Source organism: Pleurodeles waltl, chromosome 9 (genome assembly GCF_031143425.1).
Source record: "Pleurodeles waltl isolate 20211129_DDA chromosome 9, aPleWal1.hap1.20221129, whole genome shotgun sequence".
Taxonomy (NCBI): domain Eukaryota; kingdom Metazoa; phylum Chordata; class Amphibia; order Caudata; family Salamandridae; genus Pleurodeles; species Pleurodeles waltl.
This window is the reverse complement of record NC_090448.1, coordinates 389,045,300-389,072,235: the sequence shown is the minus strand read 5'-3', so window position 1 is coordinate 389,072,235 and position 26,936 is coordinate 389,045,300. Positions and strand designations below refer to the sequence as shown.

At 46.6% G+C, this 26,936-nt stretch overlaps 2 long non-coding RNA genes across 2 annotated transcripts in view; one reads left to right on the top strand and one right to left on the bottom strand.

The window, feature by feature from the left end:
- Nucleotides 1-26,936, top strand: part of LOC138259367 (uncharacterized) — a 161,208-nt gene that overhangs the window by 51,081 nt on the left and 83,191 nt on the right. The window contains exon 3 of the long non-coding RNA XR_011198709.1: nt 26,803-26,936. This is a non-coding gene — a long non-coding RNA (uncharacterized lncRNA). The remainder of the gene's footprint in view (nt 1-26,802) is intronic.
- Nucleotides 74-26,834, bottom strand: LOC138259368 (uncharacterized). The gene is made up of 3 exons (XR_011198710.1): nt 26,747-26,834; nt 13,233-13,431; nt 74-398 (listed from the first exon to the last, which is right to left on the bottom strand). It is a non-coding gene; the product is annotated as an uncharacterized lncRNA (long non-coding RNA).

Sequence of the window (26,936 nt, the reverse complement as noted above, 5' to 3'; positions counted from 1 at the left end):
AGGACAGCATAAAACTCATCATAACATCATCCAACACATATTCTATCTTTACAACATAAATATACACATCACATTTACATCACAAACATTTGTCATATGAATCAACAAAGATAACATAAATAACTAAAAGGAGGGTTATGCCCATCAACATTACTTTGTATTGCGGTCACTATTACACAATTAACAATGTGATCCCATAGGCTGTGATGGTCAAGGGTTTAAACTGCACCCAGCTGTGGAATACCTAAATACTTTTTCAAAGGTATTGTGTAGTGCAACAACAATTTTGTTTATAAATTCATTAGCTTCAAAGCCCTTGATCCCACTAGAAAGATGTCGACGCGTTTCGGCCTCGTCATTCAGGGCCTCGTCAGGACTGTCAGGGGGCACTGGCACCTCTACAAAAATTAACACACAAATTAAAATCGTACCTCTTCAACAAATATCTACATCATGCATCTCCAAGTGTAATATGTATCAGTGTCGAAGTTAACCCAAAATACATCAATATCCCTTCGGTGAAATTTCTTTGTAAGCACCTAACAGAAGAACATGCCTCAATTGATCCCTACTCGCACCGCCGTCTTATGTATGTGCAACCCTGAGCTGGCAAAAATGCCACAACTTCCACCACGTATCTCAATTTACTAATTAAGCATGCAGCTTAGCCATGTAGCCTCCGCGGTGAAGAAAGCTGTGAGTCATACCTTTATTTTTGTAGTGTTTAGTTTCCACCCTTTCACAATGCTGCAAATGCTCTAGATTAATTCTGCCCACAAAAGAAAGGAAACCAACAAGGAGCCACCGCTCATTACTACTGTCGAGCCTACAAGTATACATGTAATGGTGGTGTTGTGTCTGGTACCAATTCTCTTACCTATCTACTCCAGTATTACTACCTCAATACAGGCGTCTTATATGAGGAGACGTTGTCTCTACAAAAATATATATAAAGCACATACAAATGATGGAACCAATCGTTAAATATTCACGGAAAAATTATCGTTATATCCAAGGCCCATTGCGGCAAAAATAATCCACTTACTTATGCTGTCAAGTCACACACACACAAATAATCCACTTACTTATGCTGTCAAGTCATACACGTAAGGCCTGCTAGAGGGGTGACTTATCTATACTGCATAGGCAGTGTGAGGTTGGCATGGCACCCTGAGGGGAGTGCCATGTCGACTTACTCGTTTTGTCCTCACCAGCACACACAAGCTGGCAAGCAGTGTGTCTGTGCTGAGTGAGGGGTCCCCAGAGTGGCATAAGATATGCTGCAGCCCTTAGAGACCTTCCCTGGCATCAGGGCCCTTGGTACCAGGGGTACCAGTTACAAGGGACTTACCTGAATGCCACGGTGTGCCAATTGTGTAAAACAAAAGTACAGGTTAGGGAAAGAACACTGGTGCTGGGGCCTGGTTAGCAGGCCTCAGCACACTTTCAAATCAAAACATAGCATCAGCAAAGGCAAAAAGTCAGGGGGTAACCATGCCAAGGAGGCATTTCCTTACACAACCCCCCCCCCCAAACGAAAGAGGATGAGACTAACCTTTCCCAAGAGAGTCTTCATTTTCTAAGTGGAAGAACCTGGAAAGGCCATCTGCATTGGCATGGGCAGTCCCAGGTCTGTGTTCCACTATAAAGTCCATTCCCTGTAGGGAGATGGACCACCTCAACAGTTTTGGATTTTCACCTTTCATTTGCATCAGCCATCTGAGAGGTCTGTGGTCAGTTTGAACTACAAAGTGAGTACCAAAGAGGTATGGTCTCAGCTTCTTCAGGGACCACACCACAGCAAAGGCCTCCCTCTCAATGGCACTCCAACGCTGCTCCCTGGGGAGTAACCTCCTGCTAATGAAAGCAACAGGCTGGTCAAGGCCATCATCATTTGTTTGGGACAAAACTGCCCCTATCCCATGTTCAGAGGCAGCTGTCTGCACAATGAACTGCTTGGAGTAATCTGGAGCTTTGAGAACTGGTGCTGTGCACATTGCTTGTTTCAGGGTGTCAAAGGCCTGTTGGCATTCTACAGTCCAGTTTACCTTCTTGGGCATTTTCATGGAGGTGAGTTCTGTGAGGGCTGTCACTATGGATCCATATCCCTTCACAAACCTCCTATAGTACCCAGTCAAGCCAAGGAATGCCCTGACTTGAGTCTGTGGTTTTGGAGCTGCCCAGTCCAGAATAGTCTGGATCTTAGGCTGGAGTGGCTGAACTTGGCCTCCACCTACAAGGTGTCCCAAGTAAACCACAGTTCCCTGCCCTATCTGGCATTTGGATGCCTTGATAGAGAGGCCTGCTGATTGCAGAGCCTTCAAAACCTTCTTCAGGTGGACCAGGTGATCCTGCCAGCTGGAGCTAAAGACAGCAATATCATCAAGATAAGCTGCACTAAAGGACTCCAAACCAGCAAGGACTTGATTCACCAACCTTTGGAAAGTGGCAGGGGCATTCTTTAAACCAAAGGGCATAACAGTAAACTGATAATGCCCATCAGGTGTGGAGAATGCTGTCTTTTCTTTGGCTCCAGGTGCCATTTTGATTTGCCAGTACCCTGCTGTTAAGTCAAAGGTACTTAAGAATTTGGCAGCACCTAATTTGTCTATCAGTTCATCAGCTCTAGGAATGGGATGGGCATCTGTCTTGGTGACAGAATTAAGTCCTCTGTAGTCCACACAAAACCTCATCTCTCTCTTTCCATCCTTGGTGTGAGGTTTGGGGACTAAGACCACTGGGCTAACCCAGGGGCTGTCAGAGTGCTCAATTACTCCCAATTCCAGCATCTTGTGGACTTCCACCTTGATGCTTTCCTTAACTTGGTCAGACTGTCTGAATATTTTGTTTTTGACAGGCATGCTGTCTCCTGTGTCCACATCATGGGTACACAGGTGTGTCTGACCAGGGGTTAGGGAAAAGAGCTCAGCAAACTGTTGCAGGACCTTCCTACAATCAGATTGCTGTTGGCCAGAGAGGGTGTCTGAGTAGATCACTCCATCAACTGAGCCATCCTTAGGGTTTGATGAGAGAAGATCAGGGAGAGGTTCACTCTCAGCTTCCTGATCCTCATCTGTTACCATCAACAGATTCACATCAGCCCTGTCATGGAAGAGCTTAAGGCGGTTCACATGGATCACCCTCTTGGGGCTCCTGCTAGTGCCCAGGTCCACCAGGTAGGTGACCTGACTCTTCTTCTCTAGCACTGGGTAAGGGCCACTCCATCTGTCATGGAGTGCCCTGGGAGCCACAGGCTCCAGAACCCAGACTTTCTGCCCTGGTTGAAATTCAACCAGTGCAGCCTTTTGGTCATACCAAACCATCTGGAGCTGTTGGCTGACCTCAAGGTTTTTACTTGCATTTTTCCATGTACTCTGCCATCCTTGAGCGAAGGCCAAGTACATAGTCCACTATGTCTTGTTTAGGCTCATGAAGAGGTCTCTCCCAGCCTTCTTTCACAAGAGCTAGTGGTCCCCTTACAGGGTGGCCAAACAGAAGTTCAAAGGGTGAGAACCCTACTCCCTTCTGAGGCACCTCTCTGTAAGCGAAAAGCAGACATGGCAAGAGGACATCCCATCTCCTTTTGAGTTTTTCTGGGAGCCCCATGATCATGCCTTTTAATGTCTTGTTGAATCTCTCAACAAGGCCATTAGTTTGTGGATGATAGGGTGTAGTGAATTTATAAGTCACTCCACACTCATTCCACATGTGTTTCAGGTATGTTGACATGAAGTTGGTACCTCTGTCAGACACCACCTCCTTAGCGAAGCCCACTCTGGTAAAGATACCAATGAGGGCCTTGGCTACTGCAGGGGCAGTAGTCGACCTAAGGGGAATAGCTTCAGGATACCTAGTAGCATGATCCACTACTACTAGTATGTACATATTTCTTGAGGCTGTGGGAGGTTCAAGTGGACCCACTATGTCCACACCCACTCTTTCAAAGGGGACCCCCACCACTGGAAGTGGAATGAGGGGGGCCTTTGGATGTCCACCTGTCTTACCATTGGCTTGACAGGTGGTACAGGAGACACAAAACTCCTTAACTTTCTGGGACATGTTGGGCCATTAGAAGTGGTTGACTAGTCTCTCCCACGTCTTGGTTTGTCCCAAATGCCCAGCAAGGGGAATATCATGGGCTAAGGTCAGTATGAACTCTCTGAACGCCTGAGGCACTACCACTCTCTTAGTGGCACCAGGTTTGGGATCTCTTGCCTCAGTGTACAGGAGCCCATCTTCCCAATAGACCCTATGTGTTCCAGTTTTCTTGCCACTGGACTCTTCAGCAGCTTGCTGCCTAAGGCCTTCAAGAGAGGGACAGGTTTCTTGCCCCTTACACAACTGCTCCCTTGGGGGTCCCCCTGGGCCTAGGAGCTCAACCTGATAAGGTTCTAACTCCATAGGCTCAGTTCCCTCAGAGGGCAGAACTTCTTCCTGAGAAGAGAGGTTCTCTTTTTGTTGTTGTGTTGCAGCTGGTTTCCCAGCTGGCTTTCCTTTTCTCTTGGTAGGCTGGGCCCTTTTTCCAGACTCCAGCTCTACTTTTTCACCCTGAGCCTTGCACTGTGCCCTTGTCTTGACACACACCAGTTCAGGGATACCCAGCATGGCTGCATGGGTTTTCAGTTCTACCTCAGCCCATGCTGAGGACTCCAGGTCATTTCCAAGCAAACAGTCTACTGGGATATTTGAGGAGACCACCACCTGTTTCAGGCCATTGACCCCTCCCCACTCTAAAGTTACCATAGCCATGGGATGTACTTTAGTCTGATTGTCAGCGTTGGTGACTGGATAAGTTTGTCCAGTCAGGTATTGACCAGGGGAAACCAGTTTCTCTGTCACCATTGTGACACTGGCACCTGTATCCCTCAGGCCTTCTACACTTGTCCCATTAATTAAGAGCTGCTGCCTGTATTTTTGCATGTTAGGAGGCCAAGCAGCCAGTGTGGCTAAATCCACCCCACCCTCAGAGACTAATGTAGCTTCAGTGTGACACCTGATTTGCTCTGGGCACACTGTTGATCCCACTTGGAGACTAGCCATTCCAGTGTTAGTTGGAGTGGAGTTAGAAGTGGTAGTTTTCTTGGGACAGGCCTTGTCTCCAGTTTGGTGTCCAGGCTGATTACAGCTACGACACCAGGCCTTCTTGGGATCAAAGTTTTTACCCTTGTACCCAAAATTGTTTTGTGAAGAGGCTCTGGGCCCACCCTCCTGTGCAGGTTTTTGGGGGCCTGAAGAAGACTCTTTACTATTTTTGTTTTTGGATGTCTCAACACTCTTCCCCTGGGGAGGCTTTGTGACCCCTTTCTTTTGGTCACCCCCTGTGGTAGTCTTGGTCACCCTAGTCTTGGCCCAATGGTCCGCCTTCTTTCCCAATTCTTGGGGAGAAATTGGTCCTAGGTCTACCAGATGCTGATGCAGTTTATCATTTGAACAATTACTTAACAGGTGTTCTTTCACAAATAAATTGTACAGCCCATCATAATCATTAACACCACTGCCTTGAATCCAACCATCCAGTGTTTTCACTGAGTAGTCTACAAAATCAACCCAGGTCTGGCTTGAGGATTTTTGAGCCCCCCTGAATCTAATCCTATACTCCTCAGGGGAGAATCCGAAGGCCTCAATCAGGGTACCCTTCATGAGGTCATAAGATTCTGCATCTTTTCCAGAGAGTGTGAGGAGTCTATCCCTACACTTTCCAGTGAACATCTCCCAAAGGAGAGCACCCCAGTGAGATTTGTTCACTTTTCTGGTTACACAAGCCCTCTCAAAAGCCGTGAACCATTTGGTGATGTCATCACCATCTTCATATTTAGTCACAATCCCTTTAGGGATTTTTAACATGTCAGGAGAATCTCTGACCCTAGTTATGTTGCAGCCACCATTGATGGGTCCTAGGCCCATCTCTTGTCTTTCCCTTTCTATGGCTAGGATCTGTCTTTCCAAAGCCAATCTTTTGGCCATCCTGGCTAACTGGATGTCCTCTTCACTGGAGTTATCCTCAGTGATTTCAGAGATGTTGGTCCCTCCTGTGAGGGAAGCAGCATCTCTGACTACTATATTTGGAGACAGGGCTGGAGTGGCCCTGTTCTCCCTAGTTAGGACTCGTAGGTGGGGATTTTCCTCCAAGTCACTACCTTCATCCTCTGTGTTGCCATCCTCAGAGGGGTTGGCCTTTTCAAACTCTGCCAAAAGCTCCTGGAGCTGTAGTTTGGAAGGTCTGGGGCCCATTGCTATTTTCTTTATTTTACAGAGTGACCTTAGCTCCCTCATCTTAAGATGGAAGTAAGGGGTGATGTCGAGTTCCATCACATTCACATCTGTACTAGACATTATGCTTCTAAAAGTTGGAATGCTTTTTAAGAATCTAAAACTAGTTCTAGGTTCGAATTCAAACTTTCACAAAACTTTTAAACTTCTAAAAGAAATGCTAAACAGGGACTAACACAAGGCCCTAGCAGGACTTTTAAAAATTTAGAAAAATAGTTCAAATTGCAAAAATCAATTTCTAATGACAATTTTTGGAATTTGTCGTGTGATCAGGTATTGGCTGAGTAGTCCAGCAAATGCAAAGTCTTGTATCCCACCGCTGCCACCAATGTAGGAAGTTGGCTCTGTATGCACTATTTCAAAGTAAAGAATAGTATGCACAGAGTCCAAGGGTTCCCCTTAGAGGTAAGATAGTGGCAAAAAGAGATAATACCAATGCTCTATTTTGTGGTAGTGTGGTCGAGCAGTAGGCTTATCAAAGGAGTAGTGTAAAGCATTTGTTGTACATACACACAGGCAATAAATGAGGAACACACACTCAGAAACAATTCCAGGCCAATAGGTTTTTGTTATAGAAAAATATATTTTCTTAGTTTATTTTAAGAACCACAGGTTCAAATTCTACATGTAATATCTCATTTGAAAGGTATTGCAGGTAAGTACTCTAGGAACTTTGAATAATCACAATAGCATATATACTTTTTACATAAAACACATTTAGCTGTTTTAAAAGTGGACACAGTGCAATTTTCACAGTTCCTGGGGGAGGTAAAGTAATGTTAGTTTTTGCAGGTAAGTAAACCACCTACGGGGTTCAAATTGGGGTCCAAGGTAGCCCACCGTTGGGGGTTCAGAGCAACCCCAAAGTCACCACACCAGCAGCTCAGGGCCGGTCAGGTGCAGAGTTCAAAGTGGTGCCCAAAACACATAGGCTTCAATGGAGAAGGGGGTGCCCCGGTTCCAGTCTGCCAGCAGGTAAGTACACGTGTCTTCGGAGGGCAGACCAGGGGGGTTTTGTAGGGCACCGGGGGGGACACAAGTCCACACAAAAAGTACACCCTCAGCAGCGTGGGGGCGGCCGGGTGCGGTGTGCAAACAAGCGTCGGTTTGTAATAGGTTTCAATGGGAGACCAAGGGGTCTCTTCAGCGGTGCAGGCAGGCAAGGGGGGGCTCCTCGGGGTAGCCACCACCTGGGCAAGGGAGAGGGCCTCCTGGGGGTCACTCCTGCACTGGAGTTTCGATCCTTCAGGTCCTGGGGGCTGCGGGTGCAGGGTCTTTTCCAGGCGTCGGGATTTCAGAGTCAGGCAGTCGCGGTCAGGGGGAGCCTCGGGATTCCCTCTGCAGGCGTCGCTGTGGGGGCTCAGGGGGGACAACTTTGGTTACTCACAGTCTTGGAGTCGCCGGAGGGTCCTCCCTGAGGTGTTGTTTCTTCACCAGTCGAGTCGGGGTCGCGGGGTGCAGTGTTGCAAGTCTCACGCTTCTTGCGGGGATTGCAGGGGTCTTTAAATCTGCTCCTCTGGATACAAAGTTGCAGTCTTTGCTGAACAGGGCCGCTGTACTCGGGAGTTTCTTGGTCTTTTGGAAGCAGGGCAGTCCTCTGAGGATTCAGAGGTCGCTGGTCCCGGGGAAAGCGTCGCTGGAGCAGTTTTCTTCTGAAGGAGGGAGACAGGCCGGTAGGGCTGGGGCCAAAGCAGTTGGTGTCTTCTTCTTCTCTGCAGGGTTTTTCAGCTCAGCAGTCCTCTTCTTCTGTAAGTTGCAGGAATCTAAATTCTTAGGTTCAGGGGAGCCCTTAAATACTAAATTTAAGGGCGTGTTTAGGTCTGGGGGGTTAGTAGCCAATGGCTACTAGCCCTGAGGTTGGGTACACCCTCTTTGTGCCTCCTCCCAAGGGGAGGGGGTCACATTCCTATCCCTATTGGGGGAATCCTCCATCTGCAAGATGGAGGATTTCTAAAAGTTAGAGTCACTTCAGCTCAGGACACCTTAGGGGCTGTCCTGACTGGCCAGTGACTCCTCCTTGTTTTTCTCATTAATTCCTCTGGCCTTGCCGCCAAAAGTGGGGCAGTGGCCGGAGGGGGCGGGCAACTCCACTAGCTGGAGTGCCCTGTGGTGCTGGAACAAAGGGGGTGAGCCTTTGAGGCTCACCGCCAGGTGTTACAGCTCCTGCCTGGGGGAGGTGATAGCATCTCCACCCAGTGTGCAGGCTTTGTTACTGGCCACAGAGTGACAAAGGCACTCTCCCCATGTGGCCAGCAACATGTCTCGAGTGTGGCAGGCTGCTAAAACCAGTCAGCCTACACGGGTAGTTGGTTAAGGTTTCAGGGGGCACCTCTAAGGTGCCCTCTGGGGTGTATTTCACAATAAAATGTACACTGGCATCAGTGTGCATTTATTGTGCTGAGACGTTTGATACCAAACTTCCCAGTTTTCAGTGTAGCCATTATCGTGCTGTGGAGTTCGTGTTTGACAGACTCCCAGACCATAGGCAGTGTGAGGTTGGCATGGCACCCTGAGGGGAGTGCCATGTTGACTTACTCGTTTTGTCCTCACCAGCACACACAAGCTGGCAAGCAGTGTGTCTGTGCTGAGTGAGGGGTCCCCAGGGTGGCATAAGATATGCTGCAGCCCTTAGAGACATTCCCTGGCATCAGGGCCCTTGGTATCAGGGGTACCAGTTACAAGGGACTTACCTGGATGCCAGGGTGTGCCAATTGTGTAAAACAAAAGTACAGGTTAGGGAAAGAACACTGGTGCTGGGGCCTGGTTAGCAGGCCTCAGCACACTTTCAAATCAAAACATAGCATCAGCAAAGGCAAAAAGTCAGGGGGTAACCATGCCAAGGAGGCATTTCCTTACAACCACCGACTGGGGTCACATTCCCCATATCGGAGCCAGTGCCCGATTCTTGCAACAGGCCTGTTTTGGGTGATGATTAGGAGGGGTCCGTGGACCTTTATGGTTAGCAGCCACTGGAAGATCCTGAGGACTCCTGATATGAGGATCTTGCTGATGCTACTGGACTGGACACCCCTCCCCCAGACACTGGCCTGGTCTGTCCCCTTAACGTGGCTATGAAGCAGGGTGCTTCATTTGCAAAGGTGGTGCAGAGGGTATCTGTGGACCTGGACCTTACGCTACCCTTAGTGACAGTCAGGACAAACATCTTGATGGAGGTGCTTCAGCTGAGAGTTGCCCCCACTGAACCATTACTCCCATTTAATGAAGCCCTTACCAATATCCTACTCAGGGCTTGGTCCAAGCCCTGCACAGCAGTTCCTGTGCAGAGGGCAATTGCTCACCCCATCACTCTGCCCCAGAGGACCCCAGTTTCCTCACTCAGCATCCCACCCCTGAGAACGTGGTGGTCCAGGCCTCCACCTCGAAAATCAACTACAACTCATTTCCTACCACTTCACTGGATAAGGAATCCAAAAGGCTGGATACCTTTCTTCGTCTGTGACCCTTAGGCACCATGCCTGGTTGAAAACCACTGGCTTTTTGGGGGATTGTCTAGGCTTTGCTCTTGGACATGCCCTTTGATGGCTTCCGTCCGTTCAGAGAGAAGGCGGACTCAGCGCCGGAGTGCTTTAAGGACAGAAGGGCTAAAGCCAGTTCCTTGGGGCTTTCTATGGCCCCTCGCCAACCCCAGTCTACCTTCTGCCCTTTCGTTGCCACAGAAGGGGCTTTCAATCACATCTCTACTCTCACAGCCACCACAGCCAGCAAGTTTCACAATCTTTTCGTGGCTGAGGACGCGGGTCAGATAGACCACTTAGGAAAGGTATCCAGAAGTAAGGACAGTCCACCACCCCCTGGCAGGCGCTGCCTCCAAACCTCTTGAGTTTGGTCTTCAATCAACATAGGCATCCAGATGGTGTGTAGAATACTTAATCACCAGCATCACTGGAGGTCAATTACAATCTGACCGTTGGGTTTTGCTGCTTATCCAAAGGGGCCACTCTCTCCCCTTTGTAACCATCCCTCCATCCATGCTGCCCACTTATGGCAGGCTGACAGAGGACCACCTCTCCTTGCTTCATCAGGAAGTGTTGGCTCTCTTGGCCAACAGATCTATAAAGATGATGTCGGCATCAGAAGTAGGTTGCGGTTGCTATTCCTGCTACTTTCTAGTGCCCGATAAGGACAGATGTCTTCGTCCTATTCTAGACATGAACCTTCTCAACTTCTTCCTAAAAAAGAAGACATTCAAGATGCTCACACTCATTCCAAGTCCTGTCTATCCTGGATCCTAGAGACTGCATGATAGCATTGGACTTGCATATTTCCACATCCCCATCCTGCCTGCACACAGATGTTACCTGTGGTTCACGGTGGACCAAAAGCACTTTCAGTTTGCTGTGCTCCCCTTCGGCCTTATCAGCACCACTAGGGTGTTTATCATGATGATGGCGGTGGTTGCAGCACACCACAGGAGGTCAGGGGTTCCAGTCTTCCCCTACCACAACAATTAGCTGTTGAAGGCGGGCTCACCAGAGGCCGTCATCTCCCACCTCCAGACTACTGTGAACCTTCTGCACTCGCTGGGGTTCACTATCAATGTGCTGAAGTCACACCTGATTCCCTCTCAGATGCTCCTTTCCATCAAAGCTGTTCTGGAGGCAGTGCAGTTTCAGGCCTATTCTTGAGTGGAGTGTCCAAGATATTCAGGCTATGATACTGATATTTCAGCCTCTATCCTGGATTTTAGTGAGATTGTCCCTGATGTTATTAGGCATCATGGCCCTTGCAACCTGTTTGCAACACATGCCTGTTGGCATATGCAGGCTTTGCAATGGGACATGATGTTCCAGTGGTCACAACATCAGGGGAATCTACATGACATGGTCTAGATCTTGGAGGGAACTGCTAAAGACCTGCAGTGGTAGCTGACAAATCACAATTGGGTCAGTGGCAGACCCCTCTCCCTTCCCCAACCTGAGCTGACTATAGTGGCAGATATGTCACTATTGGGCTCATGCGGCAATCTGGGAAAGGTGAAGATCAGCGGACTCTGATCTCTGATGGGATCCAGGCTCCACATAAATTTGTTGGAGCTTCGGGTGATCCAGCTAGCATTGATAGTCTTTCTTCCTTCAATAAAGGGAATGCTGGCACAGGTGTTCACATACAACACCACCTCCATGCAGTATTGCAATAAATAGAGTGGGGTGGAGTCGTGGACCCTCTGTCAAGAGCTGGAACACCAGGGCATATCCTTAGCAGTTCAACACCTGGTGGGCTCTCTGAATGACAACCTCAACTGCTGTTGCCTAGTGGATCACAAATGGCATCTCCATCTGGAGGTGCTGCAGAGTCCCTTCCAAGAGTTTGGAGAGCCTTGGTTAAATATGTTCGCCTCCACAGAGTATGTGCAATGTCAGCTGTTTTGCACGCTGGAGTTTCCAAGGAAGCTCTTGCTTGGTGAAGCATTTTGTCTCGAGTGGAGCTCCAGCCTCCTGTACTCCTTTCTGCCAATACTACTTCTGCAGAGAGTTCTCAAGAAGATCAGGAACAACCAGGCCAAGTAATTCTTGTGGTTCCGGTTTGCGCACGGAGAGTCTGGTATCTCAAGCTGCTGACATGAGCATTGGTCTTTTATCCAGCTCCTTCTTTGGAAGGATCTTCTGTCACAGCAGAAGGGCATGGTTCTGCACCTAAAGCTGAAAACTCTTCGCTTCATGCATGGAGATTGAACATTGACAGTGGACAGCTTGGACTTTCGAAGTTTGCAATGTTATCTTGGCAGCCAGGCATCCCTCCACAAAGATGTAATATGCCTATCACTGATGCAATTTTGTGGCATGGTGTACAGATAAACATGTTGACCCTCTATCTGTACCCCTTTACCAGGTTCTTTTGTTCATTCTTACCTTTGCCCAGCAGGGCTCTGCGTTGGGCATGTTGAAAGGTTATCTTTCTGCCATTTTGGCATTTTTGCAGTTGCTAGATCAGTCTCCCCTTTTCAAATCCCCTATTGTACATAGGTTCCTGAAAGGTCTCCAGCATATGTTCCCACCAGTGCCTTTTATTATGTCCCAAACAACATCAAACTGGATCTCTCATTTGTGATGTGCACCTCCTTTGAGTCGCTCCTGAACTGTCCACTCAGGCTTCACATCATTAAAATGGCCTTCCTAGTGGTGATAACACCTACCCAGATGGTCAGTGAGTTACAGGCACTTTCTGCTAATCCTCCATACCTTACCTTCTTCCCAGACAAACTGGTCCTTCAAACTTGATCATTCTTATTATTAAAGGTAGTAACTCCTTTCCAGGTAGGCTAGTCCATCACTCTGCCTACTTTTTATGCTCTGCCTCACCCCTCTAAAGAAGAGGAGAGACTCCACCTACTGAACCCAAAAAGAGCGTTGTAGTTCTCTCTTGATCGTACTTGTGAGTGGCAGGTGGACTAGTACTCACAGTTGACGTGTCAAGGTATGACATCTCAACTAGACCACTAATATGTGGGGCCAGTCTTAGTGCCCATCTGATTCAGATAAAGTGACCACTAATGTAGCACATATTACACCTAGCCATTGACAATAGGTTGGAAGTGCTTCCAAAAATCAACAGTAATTTTACTATACAGTCCAATCAAAACATGCGATTGCTACTGTCAACTTTCTTTTCCCATCAGTAATTATTACATGACCCAGCAACAAGATGTTTCAGCAGTTCCACCAGCCTTGGTGGGGGACTATTAGAACATGGTACTGAAAGGTTACATTGTTGCTACCTACACCTGTGGTTGTATGTCAGAGTTTCATATGCAGAAATGGTAACTGACATTGTTATTGTGTCCTAAATACATATATCAAAATATCATCCCATCATGGATTTTCTTCCGTTCACTCCAATGGGGCAATATTTATGTAAATGTTATTTAAGCCACAATATTTATGTCAGAAGATATTTTGACAACAGTATTTTAATACCACACCACAACAGGCATTGTGACCTACCTGGAGACGAACAGGTATGTAGAGGATTCCTGAGAGATGTGCTCCTGAAACGCTGGGGATGAAGAAGGCTAGGGAAATCACTGGAAACTAACTAGAGTCAGTATGGGTCAAAGGAGAGGTTGTCCCTTGCTAGGACATCTCTGTTGTAGAGTGCTGACACGGGACTTGATTGTAGATGTATAACTCCTGGGGAAAGATGCTAGGGGTAGGAAAAATCAACAGATTACCATTGGTGCGCAAAGTTTTGAAGTTTTTCTCTCATAGATTTTTGCTAATACTATGAATGTGATTCATAATTCACAACGTTTAGATTTTCACTTAAAAAAGCATGCAAGACTTAAATGTAGGAAAAACAGGGCATTTTTGTGAACTATAAGGAGGCCATAACCAGCATTTACGTGAGACTTCACTTTATACACTCTTCTATTAACCATAATATCAACACATACTGGGCCAGATTTAAGAAAAGTGGCACTGCACCCAGTGCTGCTTAGCACCCCCCCATTGCCACCATGTGTGCGCTGTATCTAGGAGACTGCGCACCATGGCCGTAGTTAGGGAACTTGCATCAACATTTTTTACTCTAGTTCGGAGCTTTGCAGGGTTAGCGTCAAATATGTTGACGCTAATCCTGCAAAGCCAGTTGAGGCCCATTGTTAACAATGGTGTGCCTCCTTTTAACGCCTGCTCTCAGCAGGCGTTTAAAGTGCTGAAAAAAATGATGCCACGAAATCTCTTAGATATCTTTGAGCCATTTCTTCGGCCCCCCTAAAGTGGAATGCCCTCTTTGCATATATTTGCCTGGCGCAGGCATATTGTAGTGCAAAGGGTACAAAGTAGCAGAATGCTTGCATTGAGGCACTTTGTAAATTTGGCACAGCGATTTTGGCCTTGTTTGGCCACATTAGCATATAAAACGACACTAGCAAGGAGGCGCTAGGGACTCTTAAATCTGCCCACTGTGTATTAATCCCCAGTGTGACATGACCCATGTCATTTGAAATAGAATCCCAAATACACTAATGTTGTGAATCCCCCATTTTAGGTAACACTTAAACACCATGAGTTTGTACCAAAATGTCTTTCATTATTTCATTATAACAGTAATTTGATCACTGACGCACAACAAAACATCTGTTAGAGTAAAAGTTATGTTTATGTAAATTTAAATAGTCACGTGTTGCGTTTTTTTGGCAGTAAACTGCCAATTAATTTGTCGTGAGAATAAGGGCTCTAAGTTATCTGCAAGCAGAGGATAAAGACTGAGGCCCTCATTAAGGGATTCTAATCAAAGGCGTTTCAAGGCATGGGAAGAGTGGACAAATTCCCAGGCCCCCCACCTTCCAAAGAGGCCTGAGCTCTCTCTCTATTGTCTGTATCTAAACCTCTCTGCCCACTGCCACATCTGACTCTGTTTCTCAAAACCAATGTGTCATCTTTAGGATTTTTAGGGTCTCGTGCAAGACATTTTTCAACTGTTCTGCGTGACCTTATTAAAATTTAACAAGGAATTTAGTATGTCATAGAGTCATGTGGGCAACAATCGTGTATTAAAATCCAAACTCAAATTTGTTTCCAAAATACATTTTGCTCGAGCTTCCCAAAATCCTTTAAATTACACTCATTCCAATTTGCACGGGAGCACAGCACTTCAACATTCCTTTCCCTGCACACATTTTGTCATTCCCCGAAATGCTAGAAAAACTTGTGGCAACCAGTAGCCAAGCACAAATTTGTAGAATAATTCCACATTTCAGAATAAAAAAGCTCAATATGGCCCAGTAATGTCGCACCTCTGGAATGCATACTCTCAGGTATAAGTAGTTCTGGGTGTGGGAGAGGCCCTCTAATTGTTCAAATGATGTGAGGGGGTTTAGGGAGGTCTCAGTATGGAGAATCTTCACTTTTGCGAGCCAATGAAGAAGCTACAACTTAGTTGACTTTTGGAAGAGTGAGGATGGGGGTGTATTTATTTCCGAGAAGAACAATGTTGGAGTTTTAACTTCAACAACATTTGACAAGGATGGCTGTCCTCTTAAATGTCTATCAGAAAGATCTGTCAGAAACAGTGGGTAAAATAACCAATCACAGTGCTGCAACACATTCATAGGGGAGGGCTTAAATATCAACTTGCAAAAAAATCACTTTCACAATATCGATTAGTATTATATCATCAAGGTAGGTAAATAAAAGGAAGTATAGATTGACTGTTCTTGTATTGACATCTGTTTAACTTGATGATATATAGGTAGTCAAAATTGTGGATTCAACATATCTGTTGATCAACATTTCCCAACGTGATATAGTGAGCCACAACCGTCTTGAATTCTCCACTGTTAATCTTTTTGCTTTTTACGCGGCTGACTCTGGGCTCACATGTATGTTCGCCTAGCCCAAGGTCATGTTTCCAGGTGCTTTGTGAACCATGGAGGTTGCAGAAGCTCTGTCAATATTGAGTGGAATCAAGAAGTAAGCACCTTAAGCCCAGACTCAATTTTTTCAGGCTTTTAGTTAAACGGGCAGACGGAACTGCTTTCACTTTTCAATGTGTGTGTGTATATATATATATATATATATATATATATATATATATATATATATCACAAAGAAATATAGGAAAAGCTATACTTAACTTAAGCGGGGGTCAAGTTAGAATACTCCATTTATGTGACATATTAATGTAGAGGCTATGTATTCCAAGAATGAACTGTGCCGAAGAAGTCATATGGAGCTGGTGTCATGATGATCCTATGATCATCCTAACATGGAAAGATTGCTTGGTTCACTGGGGATTTTGTTCCTTACTATACTTAATAACTATTCCAAATGTCATGTTAGGTGTACCCCAGCTCTATTATTGGTTTAATTTTCATCACTTCGTTAATTATTGATCATGAAAATAAAAACTCTACAGGATCCACTGGCCTGGTTGTGGAACTTATTGGTTGTATCTATCCAACCCTTACAAATTAGAGAAATCCAGTCTATGTGATCATTGAGGTCATATATGCTTGGCCAGGGTTGGTAAGCTTGAGATTGTGCACTCGAATGGTGGTTTATTGGTCCCTATTACTACAGGATACTGGTCCGTTTTGGGCCAGGATGATCTTGTTGCACATGATCAGTGCTTCAGTAAAATGTGTTAGACATAATCAGCCGATAATGCCCCCGGATTCTAGTCATTACTTTCCTTGTCATCTCAGTCACATGAGTCATATGGTCACCACAGCCCAACTTCCTGGAAGGAACCCAAGACAGATCATGTCAGTTGATAAGCTACTCCATCGTCTTCTACCATGAAGAGGGGTGAGCCTGCCCTGTGCCCGCCACGGTCTCTCCCCTTTGGCTTCCAGTATCTCCCCCTCTCTACCACAAGAAGGACCAGAAAGCAGTCTGCCTTTCTCACCTCAGCATATGCACCAATGCTGAGGCAGGAGGCTGAATGATTCCTAAGCCGTTTCAGTTATCTTTTTATCCCTTAAGGCCCTAAGATTACAATATTTCTAGTCATGATAAGGACATAACCCTAAAGAGCCAGGCCCCAGGTTGAAGTTGTTAAAGGTGGTCAAACGCCGCAGAAAATATGAGTAAATATGTGAAATATGCAGCACTCTACTGGGAACAGCTGAGACATCTGCTGAAATGACGGCGAAAAATGATATTGCTGTTTCTTAGATCAATACCACAAATAATTAGGAAAGCATCCCAAACTCTGAACACTATCATTTTGTACCTTCCTGGATCTTTAGGAAGCAAGCTACTTACGTTAGGTATGGTCTCATTCTCCCTCAAGCACAACTCTCTTCAATTACCCTTTGTGAGCACTAACATCAAGGTCACGATCTCCATCATACAAGTCCGCCACTGCATACATCTATGAGCAGCCTTTCTTTATCCTTGTGCCACGCACAACTCCTCGGTTCCTCTTAAGCAAGTTTGTACACCTCAGAATGCTACCTGTCTTCTGTGACTGCTTGATTTGGGCTGTACAGCTTACTTGCAGATACTCAATACGCAGATGGCCCCTGCTCAGTTCAGCCAGCAACTCAGCTGAGCTGCTATTAAAAGAAAAAAGTTACCCAATCAGTTCCTGCTGTATTACTAGTCTAAGTTAGTGCTTCCTCATTGGATGTGGTCATTCCTCAGTCCTTCTGATGTTTTTACACACTGTTCCTTGCTTAGAAATCTGTTCATTTCCAAAACTTCAAAAAGCTTTTTAATATGTGTAAAATGTTCAAAATCTCTGGGGAACTAGGAAATCTATTGAAAAGTGATACATTTGTGTAAATCAGTACTGCTTACTGGGACTGTCGATTATCATGGTTGAACCAGTATCTCCAGTAGATGCACCTGATCCTTTGAAAGCCCATGCGCAAAAAGTAGTTTATAAGCATCAGAAATCAAGGCCACCTTAAGGCCACTCTAGTGAGTGGTGGATCACAAGTCCATCTGGTTCTACGAAGCACCCGGACTCCTAAATGGGCCCTTAACTTGTAGCCGGACTCCAGTATCTGTTGCTTACTAGATACCAGTGGCTGTACATTGGGTCAAAGGACATCACTACCAGGAACAACGAACTGCCAAATATTTTCCTCAGTGAGGTGCTAGTACTCTTGGTGGACTTTTTTGGGTTATACATTGTTGGGGGTTACCCTGTCTTGTTACAATGGGGCACCAAGGATAAACAAAATTACCCAGAGAGGATATCACAAATAACCATTGACTGAACCCTGGACCCCCCAAAAAGTCTTGATTTAGTGTGGGCCGATATTGTAATTGTAATTGTAATTGTAATCGTATTTATATAGCGCTTACTACCCCTGACGAGGCGTCGAAGTGCTTTTCGATGAGTAGCACGCTACTCCGGTACCCAACAAGAATTAGTGATGGATTAGTATAATTTAATAAGGAGTACAGTTTTAGTATTATTATGAGTTAATTTAGTAGGGTTGTGTGGGAGGTCACAGAGGTAGAGTGAGGTTTGGTGAGTTAGATGTGGGGGTGGAGGGATGAGCTTAGGCAGAGATATTTAGGAGATGAAAGTGGTCGAAGGGATTTGGGATGAGTCCGAGTGAGAATGGAGGATAGTTTGATAGAGACATGACATAAGAGTGATGAGTAGATAAGTGTGATAAAAAGAGAGCAGAAATTCTTAGAAACATGCCAGGCACAGAAACAACATATACACATACATACACATATATATATATATTTATACACACACACACATGACTATACACACACATCTGCACATACAATACATAATTAGAATCATGGGTAAAAAATACTTAGTCGTCCATCCATCATCCTGGTAAAAGGCGGGAACTCCCCCACCTACCTCGAGGGTGGACGGGGCGTGGCCCAGCGGGCGGAGCCCACAGGTGCTCCACAAAGGGAGAAACCCTCCACTCTGTGTCTCCAGCAGAGGAAGACAGAACCCGCGCGTCCCAGTCAGACACAGACCACGCTCCAGCACATCATCAGCTCACCTCCAGGAAGGATTCCAGATCCCCTCCGCCATGGGATCTCTGAGCGCACAGCCCCGCCCCGCCCCATCTCTGCTAAAGCCCAAGAGCCAGGGTGGGCCGTCCTTTCCAGAAGGTGAGCTTCAACCGCGGCATCTGCCGCGTCCACATTGTACACTAGGGTACGTGATGGGCCACGGGGGCAAAACGTCTTCAGCAACCTTGTGTGCCTCCGGCAATGTCATTGCCACTAGTGCGTCCCCGCGGAGATGTCCTTGCGCCCCTGCGCATCAACAACGCACCACGCGAGTCGGCGGCAAACGCAGTGGGGTCGCCTTGGAAAGCTGTCCATCATCCTGGCAAGAGGCGGGAATTCCCCTACCTACTTCGAGGGTGGACGGGGCGTGGCTCAGCGGGCGGAACTTACAGGTGCTCCACGAAGGGAGAACCTTCTACTCCGTGTCTCCCGGAGAGGAAGACAGAACCTGCGCGTCACAGTCAGACACAGACCACGCTCCAGCACACCATCAGTTCACCTCCAGGAAGGACTCCAGATCTTCCTCTGCTATGGGATCTCTGAGCGCACAGCCGTGCTTCATCCTTGCCAAGCCCAAGAGCCAGGGTGGCTTGTCCTTTCCAGAAGCTGAGTTTCGACTGCGGCACCTGCTACGATTATGATTGTAAGTGCTTCCTTTGAGGTTTAGTTTCTGTAAAATGAGCATTGTGGCCTACACAACCGGAGTATTTTCTACGAGTATGTCAGTAAGCGTTACCTAGCATGTTTTATACGCCCCGTTTATATTCTACACTAAGGGTACGTGATGGTCCACGGGGTAAAAACGTCTCCAGCAACCTTGTGTGCCTTTGGCAATGTTATTGTTACTAGTGCGTCTTTGTGGAGATGTCCTCGTGCTTCTGAGCATTAACAACGCACCACCGGAATCGGCGGTAAACGCATTGGGGTCGTTTTGGAAAGCTGTCCATCATCCTGGTAAAAGGCGGGAATTCCTTTACCTACTTCGAGGGTGGACGGGCGTGGCTCAGCGGGCGGAGCTTACAGGTGCTTTATAGAGGGAGATCCTTCTACTCTGTGTCTCCCGGAGAGGAAGATAGAAACCCGCGCGTCACAGTCAGATACTGATTACGCTCCAGTATATCATCAGATTCACCTCCAGGAAGGATTCTAGATCTTTCTGCTATGGGATCTCTGAGCGCACAGCTTTGCTTTATCTTTGCCAAGCCCAAGAGTTAGGGTGGCTTGTCCTTTCCAGAAGGTGAGCTTCAACTGCGGCATCTGCTACGTTTATATTGTACACTAGGGGTATGTGATGGGCCATGGGGTAAACGTTTCCAGCAACCTTGTGTGCCTTTGGCAATGTTATTGTTACTAGTGCGTCTTTGTGGAGATGTCCTCGTGCTTCTGAGCATCAACACCGGACCACCGGAATCGGCGGTAAACGCAGAGGGGTCGTTTTGGAAAGCTGTCCATCATCCTGGTAAGAGGCGGGAATTCCTTTACCTACTTCGAGGGTGGACGGGCGTGGCTCAGCGGGCGGAGCTTACAGGTGCTTTATAGAGGGAGATCCTTCTACTCTGTGTCTCCAGGAGAGGAAGATAGAACCCGCGCGTCACAGTCAGACACAGACCACGCTCCAGCACACCATCAGTTCACCTCTAGGAAGGACTCCAGATATGGTTCTGCAGGCACCATGGGGGGGAAATGTGGATGCTAAGTCAGTCCACAAACCTTTCAGTAAAGAAACTGAATATCGAACAGTCCAAAGTGATGATTCCATTTTTGCACAATTTACACCACACCCTGCTGAATTGTGTTAATGGGAACCTGTTCCTGCTGGATGAGATGCAGCTATCTGACGAAGGCACAGGCATTTTGCTCTGGATAATTTTAAGTATCATGCAGTGGCGGCTGCTGGTAATCAAAAGTGGAGAGGCGGGAGGAGGGTAAAAGTAACTAAACAAAAAACTTACCTGCGGCCCCAGTCCCAACCGCTCAGCTTCTCGTCCTACTGGCAGTCACTGGGGCAGAAAAGTACAGGTTCCCAATCCAGACGCTGCTCTCATGCTATGCCAAGCATGACAGCAGCGCTGGGATTGGCCTGAGTAGGCTGGTTTGAAACTCGCTCAGGCACACAGAGCCTGTGCCATTTCTCCAACCCGGCTGTGTAACACAGCTGGGTTGGAGAAATGTAAGTGCGCATGTCAGTTTGGCTGGCCTAAGACGGCAGGCCAAACTGACATGTGCACTTACAAGAGCCCACCACTCCTCCTTCCTGTGGCGTCGCCCCACCTGTCAGAGAGACTCAGACAGCGACTAATAAAATGATAATAAAATTATTAATAAAATGATTTTATTATCATTTTATTTTTCACTGCCTGACTGAGCAGGGGTGCGACGTTTCTCCACTATTACAGAGGAAGCACCCCTGATGTCACGTCTTTGGAAATGTCTACGGCAGTGGCTGTGGACGGCGTGCACATCAGTCACTTACATGTCCTGTAGTTTGCAATTAAGTATCCAATGGGAACACTTGAGTTTGACGGTTTCAGGGCATCTACCAAAAAGGGACAGATGCCCTGCTACCAAACCTATTTAGCATTGGTCTACGCAGATTTTCTGACTGTAGAGTCTCATCTATCACTCGATTTCTCTGTATGGACTTCCATAGTCCGGTGCAGGCTAATCAATCAATGACCCCGACAGGCATAGGCAGGGAGGAAATTTCCTAGGAGTCAGAATCATTGATTTTTTGTGTTTCAAAAACAACTTTCGCTTTACAATTGTGTTGAAAAAAAAACTACCATGACCCAGTCAGCCCAATGAGCAGACTTGTCTAACTTCTCTGCCTAAGATGCAGAGATTCAGTTTTGACAGGGATTTTCAAAATAGTTCAAAGCATGGCCCCTGCTTGCCTGACAGATGACACGCTGAGGTCCAAGTGACCTCCCAAGTCTTTTGCAATGCATTTATCTGTAATAAAACGGTGCCTTTAGCACAGTTGTGAGAAGAGGACATTCCAAGGTTTGTCCGAAGTCCTCCGTGGGCTTGGGTTGGATGAAGCACAGCAGCACCTGGGTTCTTCTCATACGCCCCTCTGTTTGGGTCCAGTCCCTGGAATGCTAACAATTGTTGCCAAATACACCCTATTCTAATCGGTGCATAGCTGAAATCGTTGTATGATTCTTACACTTTGATTTTGCCAGTTAGACGTCACTGCAGAGTTATCAACCACCACTTGTTCCTTCAGTCAAGAGCTACCATGGCTCCTGCCTCAGTTAGGATCTCACTGTCTCCTTCCGCGCTGTCGTCACGTAAAAATCACCCCCAGTGCACCACTGCACCCGCCCTCGCATCTTCCCCTCGCAGAGATGTTTCAAGGCATGGGCTGAAGGGGTAATTGCCCTTGGTACTCACATTCCAGTGTCCGCTGGGAAAATGCTTGGGACAGTCCGAAGACTCGCCTCTCCCTGTAAGGCCCCTTGCATCCTTCATCTCCCTTTTTACTTTTCAATTGAGTTGTATTTCATCTGTCTCTATCTCACCAGTCAGGAAAACCTCTCACTTATCGCTACCTCTCTTCTCATCTATCCCTTTCTGTAACTCTGTCACCTCTCTCTAGCATTCTCTACATCTTTCTGTGCCTCATATTTCTGCCACTTCTTCCTCCTTGCTTCATGTCATTACTTCTACCTCAGTCCTATTTCTGTGCCACTTGCTCTCCTCATAACTCTACATTACTACATACCTAGCGCCATCTGTCGCCACCTGCTCCAGCTTACCTGTCTAGAAATGTTTCAGTACACCTTTCCATATTGTACCTCTCTCTGTTCCAGGCTTATGACCCCACTTCTCTCTCTCCACCCCCTTCTATGTCAACCTCAGGATCTGTACCTCTCTACCTCAACTCTCTCTGTCTCACGCCTCTCTCTGCACCTCACTGCTCTGGGTCAATGTCACCTCCCTGTACCTCTCTCTCTCAACCTCACGTCTTCACCTCGCCTATCACTTTTTATCTACAGAGCCCTGGCTGCTTTGAGGCCTCTCTTTCTGCCTTACACCTCTGTCCCTTTCTCTCAGCGCCTTCCCTCTTTCTCCATCTACCGCTGTCCCTCTACCTCACCCCTCTCACTGCCTTACTCCTCTCTCGCTACTTCTTTCCCAACCTGTGCCCTTTCTCAAGCACTGGAGTGGACGTTTAGGCAGTCGAGCACTACCAGATGAGCCACCTCGAAAGCGAATTCACAGATTTTTTTGCCCTGTCATGGCCCACGGGACCAAGCATGAAATGTCCCACACACTGGCTCTCTCACGCTGCCCATCTTGAAGTGCCAGACTGCAATACTGCCCATTTATCATTACCTCAATGCCTCTCTTGTGGTCTCTCTAATCTCTCTTTATACCTACTCTATTTCACCTCACCCTTTCTACGTCACTACTATATTTCTCTCTTTTTCTCACTGCCTCGCCTCTGTGTTGTCTGACTCTTTCTACCTCGTCGCTCTCTTTTCCTCACCCTCTCCCAGTACCCCGTTATCATCCCCATTTGTCTTTCTCTACCGCGAATGTCTCTTTACTTCTCCACTTCTCTCTTCACTTCAACTTTTTCTTCCCTTCGCCTTGTCTCTCTCTGTTGCAGCTCTATAACTTTCTCATTACCTCAACTAGCTCTCTCTGCCTCAACCTCTCTAACTCACCTCAGTTTCTACATTAACTCTCCCTTTACCTCACACCTCAGTGTATCCCACACCTCTCTCTACATTAATTTCTCCATATTTTTTGTAGCAGCTTCTTAAACCTTACCTGTCTCTCTACCTGACTTTTGCTACCTACCCCTTCCCTGTCCCTATGTAGCTTTCATGTCCGCTACCCCCTCGGAGCAGTGCACTGCATTTGCCTGTTACATCAAGAATGCCAGTTGTAAAGTGGCTTTATTTATAATAATTACGAATCTCCTGCAATTAATGTCACAACCTTAAGCGTCATCTGCATATATCTTATTTTAATATGATGCACTAGTCTAGTAAACATCACCATGTCACCCTTTATTGTGTCTTTCCTACACTGGTAGAAACAAGTAGCTACAGATGGAATGCTAAGTAACATGTTGCAAGCAAAAAAAAATCTAGATCGAATGGCAAAAACAAATGGCTTTGTCGACGCTTGTTCGAGGCACTTTTGGTATGATTTGGCAGAAAGATGGCGGGCACTTTGAGCTTTGGGTTGTTTCTTTGTCCAGTTTCTTAAAATTTGATGTAGAAGCCAATTTTGTTTGCAAACCACACGAGTTTGAGTTAGCCGGATCTGCGGCGAACATTAAAAGTTAGTCCGGCGTTCCCCCCCGCCCCCAATATGTCTTGCCCCGAGCACCAAAACCTCTTCCCCTTAAGATGGCACCCCACCCCTTTCCCGACGACACTTCAATGGGACATTAGAGCACGGCGTCCGTCAAGAGGAAACGCTTATTACAGGCTTCTTTCCGGTCACGTGGCTCTTGCCCACAATGTAATTTTATCACCTCGAGCTCTCCTTTTCCCCTTTACCACTTACTTCCGGTGACCAGGTATTTAAACTACTCTGCTGAGGCTAAGCACTCAGTAGCCTTCAAGTATGTGAAACAGACTTTAAAGATCACTGAAAACTTGTGTGTGCTCCTGCTACCAACTACTGAGAGCCTGGTGCCACCTGCTGGACAACGCAAACTGTTTATCAAAAGCTTTGAAGAAAAGCAGCGAGTGTGACTCAAGAAAGTCGCTGCATGAGATAAATCAGCTTGGCTATCTCAGGCCGGCCCTGGTCAGGGGTGTATCTTGGTCAGTGAAATAAATGGGGTATGAGCTTCAGATTTTCAGATAATCAGGCTGGTATAACATGTTTAATTACTTTATACAACAAGATGGGTGCATGGGGGCCTAAGGGGCAATGGAAAGGGAGAGAAGATCGGATTGGTAGGGGTACTAAGGGCCAGATGTATGTGTCGTTTGTGACTGGTAAAAGGCTTTTTGCCATGTACCATCCCTATTTTGTGAGTCCGTAACCTATTACCAGCTCACAAAATAGGGTTTGTGATTCGTTATTAGGAAGGGGCGTGCCTAGGGCGTCCCTTCCTAATATCAAGTTGCAGGGGGATGTAAGTAGGGGCAGCCTCTCCGCTATGGTGGAGGAGCGTCGCCCCACTGCTGAAAGGCAGCAGAAAAATAAAATAATACAACTAATGTATTATCGTTTTATTTCTCACTTCCTGCTCGTAGGGCGGGGCAATCCTCATCAGCAGCGGGAGAAGGAGTAGTGTGCACTCTAAGTGCACATGTCGGTTTGGCCAGCCATCCAATGCCAGCCAAACCAACATGCACATTTAGAACTTTCCACCCAGGCTGTGTTGCCAAGTCCGGGTGAAGAACCAGAGCAGGCCCCAAGTAAGCGGCATTTCAGGCCGCTCAGACCAATCCAGGCACTTCTCTCATGCCGGGTAACAGCATGAGAGAAGCATCTGGATTGGTTGGGGAGAGAAGCAGCAGAGAAGCTTTGAGGTGGCGAGGAACACAGAGGCAGCATGCAGCTGGTAAGTGGGTTATTCATCTTTTTATTATTCCCACCCTCCCTGCACGAAAGCCCCCGTGCCACCCCCTCCCCACGTCACCCCCCCCTTCGAGCGTTATCACAAGCAGCCGCCGCTGGATGTGAGAATGTTTTGTGACCAGTAATGCCGTGGTAAGCCATTTGCAAATGGGAAGGGGGCTCCAAGGGACCACTTCCGCTTTGCGAATGGGGTGCAAACATTTTTAAAGAGTAAGCAGTGGTCCCACGGACCACTGCCTACTGTTAAAAAATGAAAAGAAAACTTTTCAGTTTTCTTTTTGTAATGCATCCTGTTTTCCTTTAAGGAAAATGGGCTGCATTGCAAAAAAAAAGATTACTTTATATAAAAGCAATCACAGACATGGTGGTCTGCTGTCCCCGGCAGGCCACCATCCATGTGATTGTAGCCATTCACAGTGGGTCGCTAAATTGTGATCTGCCTGATGTATACTGATGAGGCAGGTCCATTTGCGACCCACTGTGAATCACTGACAGTGTTAAACACTCTGTCATAAATTGCAGTTTGCGATTTCCTAATAGCGAACAGCTAAGATTCACTATTAGAAAATCACAAACATTAAACCACATACATCTGGCCCAAAGTGAGGGAAAACTCAATGGCCCAGATGTACAAAAGTGTCAAAGCCCAGCTCACCTGAGTTCTTGTTCAGTTCTGATGGAGGTTGAAGACAATCCGACCCCACCCTGAAACTGCTTGTTCCAGCACACTAGTTTTTAAAACAGTGCACTAAGAACAGAAGCTCAAGGGAAGGGGGGAAGTGGATAAAATAAAAAAAAGAGAGACAACACCGTTCTTGCGTTTCCACTGTTGAAGTGCTGCACAAATCTGCGGCCCTTTCTGACTTCTGTAGAAACTGGTGCCTAATGAAACATAAACAAAGAACAGATAAGTGCAACCTATTCCTAAATGGGTTCCTGACTATCCCTTTATTTATTGGAAATTCTCTTCTAAAAGTACCTCTTGGATCCTGGTCTCTAGTTTCCAGGTTTGGAAAGTGTTACTGCTCTGGGATGTGTTTTCTATTACTGTTAAGCTTCTAAAAAATTAAACAAATACCGTTATCAGAATTACCAATATCAAACATTCATCATAATATAACTAAAGCCTAAATTCCCAATAGCAGACTCACTTTTCGCATATTTCCAGAATCTTTTATAAAACAAATACTGTACTTTTACATCAAAATACAGCATGTAATTTGTGCAAGTCCTTGATTTACTGTTTTCCTTGCTGTCAATGGTTTCCACTGTTCGATTCCCAAAAGTTCCATGAAAAAAAACAATGTCCGCTTCACAAAGTCCTGCAAAATAATCCTGCAACAAAGAGCCTTAATCACAATGCTCGTGGAAGGCACTTCGCCTCAAACTGTCTATACACGAATCCAGAAATTGCCGTCAAAGCTCCCTCGGGTAATAAAAAGTTTTGCACTTACTTGTTGCTGGCAAGAGATACTGATCAGTCTAACCTTGTCTTCTTTCTCTTTTGCAGGTTACTCGTAGGAGAGAGGCTGAGGCAAGGAGGAACCGGAAACCGGAAGAAGGAAGAGCCAGCAGCTGCGCCAATTGAAGTCAAAGAAAGTCTGTAAAGAGCAGGAGTGCCAGCGCTGAGGGATCTGTTCTCAG